Here is a 6,990-nt window from a genome sequence, read left to right as displayed (position 1 = left end):
TTTCACAACCGGCAAACAACGAGAGTGTCCATACCAAGGGGGGCAGGACTAAGGCTAGCCATCACCAAGGTCTCCTCCTTCACCAAGGGTCCGGCATGAATCGTCCCATCCAGCTGAAGCCGACTCATCATGGCCTTATCTTCATCGCTATTGCGTAGCTTAATCCTCTCCACTAGTGTATCTGGGTTCCCCCAACCAGACTGAAAGGACTAACCTTGGGGGCAACTAACAAAGAAGAATTTCTTCTTCCAATTGTGGACAAATGACAAATTGTCCACCATTCTTCCATGTTGGCCTTGGAAGTACCACAAGCCTTCCTTGTCAGGATGCTTCCTCAATGCAAACAAAGTCCGAAATATGTTCAACGTCACTAATACCTCTCAGAGATGGATCATCACTAATGCGACCATTATCGTCCTAATGGCATTAGGAGCGAGCTAGCTATGGGTGAGGTTATAGTGGTTCAAGATCCCGAGAATGAGGGGGTGCAAGGGAAACCACAACCCAAAGTGAAGGTAATGCTCATGGACGCACACCTCACCTTTAAGAGCAAGCTACGACCTGTCACCCATGCAGGGGACTTTAACCCTATAGTCCCTTGGAATGTAGTACTTCTCGGCCAATGCACTAACTTTCCCCTTCCCAAGAGTGCTATCTAGGTCAGAGCAGGGATAACGCCCCAACGTTATGCCTTGGCACTCTACCTCGGCCTCTTCCACATCTACCACATCAGGGAGCCCAAGAACATCCCTGGGGCATCGACCCTCGGTCACGTGAAACTGATACTCTCATTAGCAGAGTTTGCACTCTATTAGTCGTGCTTGGCCCTGCAAGACATGACCCCCTCTCTCAACACTTGGATGCTAGACGTCTGAGAGGAGCTCTCAGAGTCACTACTATCACTCCCATCACTACTAGGAGTGCTACTAGGAGTACTCCAGTCTGGAAGGTTATAAGCCTCACCTGAGGCCGATGTGTTGGGGGTAGGAACTCTTTACCTAAAGATGTTAGTTAAAGAGGGTCTAAGAGATTGATTGTTGATAGCCGATGTGTCCTTCATATCTCCAAGGCGGAAGGTTTCGATCAAATGGTGAATAGTTGTTCAACTAGCCTCCCTATTTAAAGAAAAATGCACGACTCAATTCCAATTGATCCAACAGCCATGGACCTGCCGACCTAACAGTTTGAACAGACGGGTTCCACGTGGCACCGACCTCAAGAGACAGGGCCAATTCACCTGTTGACTTAGGCTCAAGGATACGCCGACCCCCCCCCCCCAGTATCATCTCGTGCACAGCTTCATTCAATTAACCTCGACGCATGTTCTGCATACATCATATGACGAGTGACATCAACGCATGTACGGGGTGCAGACAACAGACGCGGATAGCTTACGCACGCACGGGCCATGGACACATCCCTCAGCTTAGGATGGTCCTTTACTGATGCAAAGGGTGAATGGAAGAGCAGTTGCCGCACAACCATTGAGAAGAGCTCTGCAGTCGAGGCCGACACCTCTACGCGTATCTACCATACTCTCTTCCGCCGAAGCTGAGGCCTCCGCACAATTCACCAACCGACATCAAAAGTGAGGGGCAAGTGATGAGGAAGATTTGCCCGACCTGGGATCTTGACACGTGGCATCGACCGGATGTATCTAGGTCATTCATTACTAATCACTGCTAACCACCGCCACCTGCTCCTCATCTAAGGCAACGTCGAATATAAAAAGGGGCTTCCACATTGATGTAAACGCACTTTGAAACTTAAGCTCTAAGTCTCCTCTCTTGCTTAGTCCGACCCTTCGCAACCTTCTACTAACTTGACCGTCGGAGTCTTCACCCCTGGGGTAACTCCTGGGGCCTCTAACATCTTCTTTCTCTCAATAGGTTGGACCCGTTGGCCTTGAACGCTAGAAATTATGTTATTTCCCTCGACTCCACAATGGGGAGAAAATCTAATCCATTTATTTTCTCTCTCCTTATTCTCTTTGCTTCTATTCCTCTCAATCCTTTTTGCACCTACCATTCAACTAGTTGGTCTGACCATATGCCACCCCCCCTAAAAAAGTGAACACATGGCTAATAATTTAGGGGGCATTCTACAACATGAATATTTTTTTATTCGATTTCAAAGTCACCACATGTTTTTGAACTCTTTTTTTTTTTTTTATTTTAAAGAGAAAAAACAAGTTGGTTTGGTTTCAAAACCTAATACATATTTTTTGAACCATCAAAATTATGATTTTAAAAACCAAAACAAATTTTGTAATGTAGAAATTATATGATTTATATAACATGATACTAAATAACCAAATGAAAATCTATTTTCAGAACTAAAACATGCTTTTTTGTATTTTTATTTTGAAAAACAATTTGTTTTCAAACTATATGATTTTGATTTGTTTTTAAATCTGACAACAAGAAAAACAACCCACAGTATAAAATACCCCATAAATTATCAAAACAAATGTCATCAATTTGACCAATCATAATTGAACTAGTGAACTATGGAGTGCCAAATAGAGCTGTAGTTGGGTCGAATTCAGATGGGTCCAACTACATTTGAACCTGAATTGATTATTAAAATTACAATTTCGAATTTGATCCAAAATCTAAAATATTAGACTTGCATTGAATTTCGATTTTATCCAACTATGTTCTATTGTTATTAAAATGAAAAAAAATAAAATTTAATTATTTTTTAACTTATAAACATAAAATGTTAAAAATATATAAGAATAGAATATTACATATAATATTTTTATATGCTTAAAGAAAATCAGGCTTTTATGTGATGGCATGGGGCCAAAATCTGATTAAGATGGTTTGAGCATATGCATGAAGACCACCAATTTAACTACGGGACCTAGGGATTAAGCATATAGAATCATGACCCACCAAGTTTGTATGTTTTGCAACAAACCATTTGAATCTAATTGGTTAAAACTTAATGCTTGAATTGGACTTAGACTGAATTAACTTACACCTATCGTGACTGTTTGAATGTAACTACATCGGCCAAAATCTTTCTCTTTTGTATGCCTAATTGGGTACAATTTGCCTAACAGTCAAGCATGCACATTGTATTTGTTCCCAACCTCTGTCAAGAGTTGCCCGTTGCCCTACACCATTAAGAATCAAGTTATGGTCCATTTGGTTTTAAGGGTTTGATTCTGAATTAGAATTCTAACTATTTGATTGGACATAAGTGGAATCTAATTCTTATTTTTGGTAGAATGATATTATCCAATTGAGGGAATGATCACTCCTTTCCTTCCCCTTTCTTGGAAATGAGGATACTAATGATGTGCGATCTGGCAATTCTTTTTTGGAGGACAGCTCGGACGTTGAGTTGGTGAGTTCCCCATTGGAAGGTGGCTCGGATGCTGAGCCGGCTAGTTTGCTAGATTGACTTGCGAAGAGATAATGTCAAAGTGTCCGGGTTGCTTTATCCGATGTGGGCACTCCGATGCTTAAGTCAACGAATTGGAGATTTTTGAAAGAGCTGCGAGAATTAAATTGCGCATGTACCTTGTGAGGTTGGAGGTGAGGCCTATATATAGGCATTATGTGGCATGAACATCAGTGCAGAAGTTGACTTTCGGAAGACCCGGGAGTGACGGGATTCACACACGAAGGAGGTTGGCGAGCACGTCTCGCAAATCGCCACCTGGACCTCAGTTGAGTTGACAAGTCCTCAAGGGAGGTCGCTTCCCGCGTTGAGGTCACTTGGACCAGTAACGACGAGGTACCACAGGTCCTGGACAAGGTGTTTCTAGCCGCCTTACCGAGGTGCCCAAGTTGTAAATGAGGCCACCCGTTAGGACTCTAGTTAGTCAGCGGAGATAGGTCGTTAGGTTGGCAAAGGTAGGTCTCCAGGATGATGGAGGTAGGTTGCCAGGTCGATGGAGGTAGATCACTAGGTCAGATTTTAGCTAAGGTAAATCATCGACTATGTGGTATTGGGGTGTTGTCCAGTTATTCTGAGATGTCACATGTCACGATGTCAGTGGAATGTCATATCTGCCCTCATCAAATACCATTCTGATGAATTTTGATTACAATTTCAATTGGGACAGCAAACCAAATGGACCCTTATGCTTTATTAAATGTTACATTAATTATTTGTAAAGCTGCCGGGGCACCCAGCAGAATATTTCCGGGTCTCTTCCCTAGCTGTCCTGTTCCGTGGATTTATGGTGTTTTCATGAATTCTCTCCTACTTTACCCTCTCAAATTGACATCCCACCCCACGAGACAAGGAATTCGGATTTATTCCTCACGCCATTCTTACATCTTTTTGCAGCGTGCATTAAGAACATTTCCGTATTTGTATGCTTTTATTCATAGGAGATATTTTTACAAGGGGTTCTTACTGTGAGGACAGTTTTGTGAGCATTAAATCTGAATTTTAAGAGAGCTGTGGGGATAAAATCTGAATTCTAAGATGGCTGTGAGGACGATTTTGTGATGATGAAATCCAAATTCTGAGACAAGCCTATGGCTTTTAGATTCAAACTCGTGTTAGAAAGTGAAGTTTTACACCATCAAATCAAAATCAGCAGATCTTAAGGAAAAAGAAGCGAGTTCAGATCTCTGCCCCACGAGGGGGTGCCCCACAACGTCTCACAGCGCATCCCCGCCGTGTATTGGGAACATCTCCCGATGATGTTTGGTATTATCATCGGGAGATGTTCCCAATACAAGGTGTGGATGCGCTGTGGGATGTTGTGGGGCACAGATATGAATTCAAAAGAAGAATAAGAAAAGGACCCATTTATGGAGTTTCATTTCTAAGGGTTTTCACTTTCATTCAAGAAAATCGCCCATTATTAAGTCTATAACATTTGGGCTCAGTTTAGAAGGAATACAAATACAAATTTGTAGAATATAAAACTTTATATTTTATATTATTTTGTATGTATTTCAGTAATTATACCATATATATTTGTATTTATACTCATTCCAAACTGAGCCTTGAGGTTTAATATCCTCTCAAACATGGGTATATGGCTTTGTTATCCATCTGCAAAAGTAGCCTTGGCTCCTTTCAAAGTGTTGGAAAGTTTCTCCTTTTTAATCTCTTTTTAAGGAGTTAGATTTATTGATGAGATGCAATGGGTCAACCCGAACCCGACTAGATAGAGAGGATATATAGTCAACCAAGCTTCTATTTGTATATTTCAATGTTGCCATGACAATGGTCGGGGTTCAGCATGAGCCACCCTCCTCAACTCAAACCCCACCTAAGGCCTGATACTATCCCAACAGGGTCGGGTCATTGCGGGTTTACACTTAACCCAACCCATTGACATCCCCTAACTAATACTACGTACTAAAATGGGTCAGTTTGCGGGTCAATATTCCTGTTGCTTTCATAGAAAAAGCCTCCACATGGGAGGTAATCTGTCTCTTACCTGCCTTAGTTTATAAAACAAAATATAAATATATCAAAAGAACCCTAGAAATTTCTATGGGTAAAGGGAGGTGTCGTGTATGTGGGACCCTGTGACAGTCTAAATTTGCAAAATTGTCCAATGTAACATGACGTGTATGGTGTAGATGCTTAGTGATGGGCCTGATGGCCCAAGATGATGGTTCCCAAGATCAACATATAATAAATAATATAATCATTCCCCTTAATAAACAAGCAAACGGTTAATAAAATAAATGATATTTTATTCTTACACAGGATGTTGTATTACTCTTTAGAGGAATGTCACTAACAATGTTTTATGGGACAGAATTCTTTGCCACGTGGAAAAATTGTCAGACCCAGAAAAGAATTTGGGGGATCCGTGTTGTGATATGTCAGTTCTGCTTATATGGTTTCTGTTCCCATTAATACTTGCATCGGGACCGGTTCTTTCTGTTCTGAACCGATTAAGACCCCCGAACCGAGTTAATAATGTATAAGGGTATTATGTTTTTTTTTTATAGTTTTTGTTATATTTTATGTTCAAAAAAGTAAATTTCATAAACATATATAAGATAATTTTGATAAAATACAGTCACTTTAACAACATATAAGCGGGTTACTATTTATTATCATTTATATTATAAAAAGGTTGAAAATCATTATTGAAAATTTTATTTGGTTGGTCAATTTTAGTGATTTAAAAAAAAAGCGGCAAAAAATCATTTTTTTAAAACCATATGATTTTCTGATTTATAGGAAATTTTGATTTTTTGAGAATGGCATAACGGCATTGAATAATAACTATAATACAAAAATAATTAGGCCTTGAGAATCAATACCAAATACACTCAAAATCGATTTTTTCAAAAATCAACTTATATTGCAAAAATTACACCAAATAACAAAACTTGTCGATTTTGAAAAAACATTGCTTTAAATCGATAAAGAAGAACCATCATGAATGTCAAACATCACCTAATTGGTTTATACTTAATTATCCCGATTAAAAATTGATTCAATTTTGGGTCGATATTATAAGAACCAATTAAGGGGATGTTTGGTTTTATTGGTGTTTATTGAAAAAATGCTGCCTCATCAATGCCACATAGGTGTTGATGTTTATTGTAGATGAAGCAAAATGAAATAATTGTTTGGTTTCACCGTTGATCAAATAAATGATAGAAATAGAAATGCTTTGAATTTTTCGCATGTGGCATTTGGGGAAATGCTAAATTCTTGTTTCTCCTAATGCTCCAATGTTTCTTGGAACCAAATGCTAATATGACACACTTTAACGGGTATTAATGTGAGGTAGAGTCAAAAACATTTAAAATGAAGTTCAACCAAATAACAAAAATAGGAAATGTTTAAAGTGAAAAAGTGTAAATAAATGCTCTATCCATAAACGCCCACAAAACCAAACACATACTAAGTATATGTTTGACACTAATGCTGCTAGAGCAATAGTAACACTTTGTTTGGTACCAGTGTTGCATATCTGTTTTTAACAGTGCTGCCCATTATAGGAAGTTTACATCAATGCCACATCGATTTTTTTAGTAGGAACAA

This window comes from Nelumbo lutea, chromosome 7 (assembly GCF_056320005.1).
Source record: "Nelumbo lutea isolate HS-2025 chromosome 7, American lotus-T2T, whole genome shotgun sequence".
Lineage (NCBI taxonomy): Eukaryota > Viridiplantae > Streptophyta > Magnoliopsida > Proteales > Nelumbonaceae > Nelumbo > Nelumbo lutea.
The sequence above is the reverse complement of the archived record's forward strand: the minus strand, read 5'-3'. Positions refer to the sequence as shown.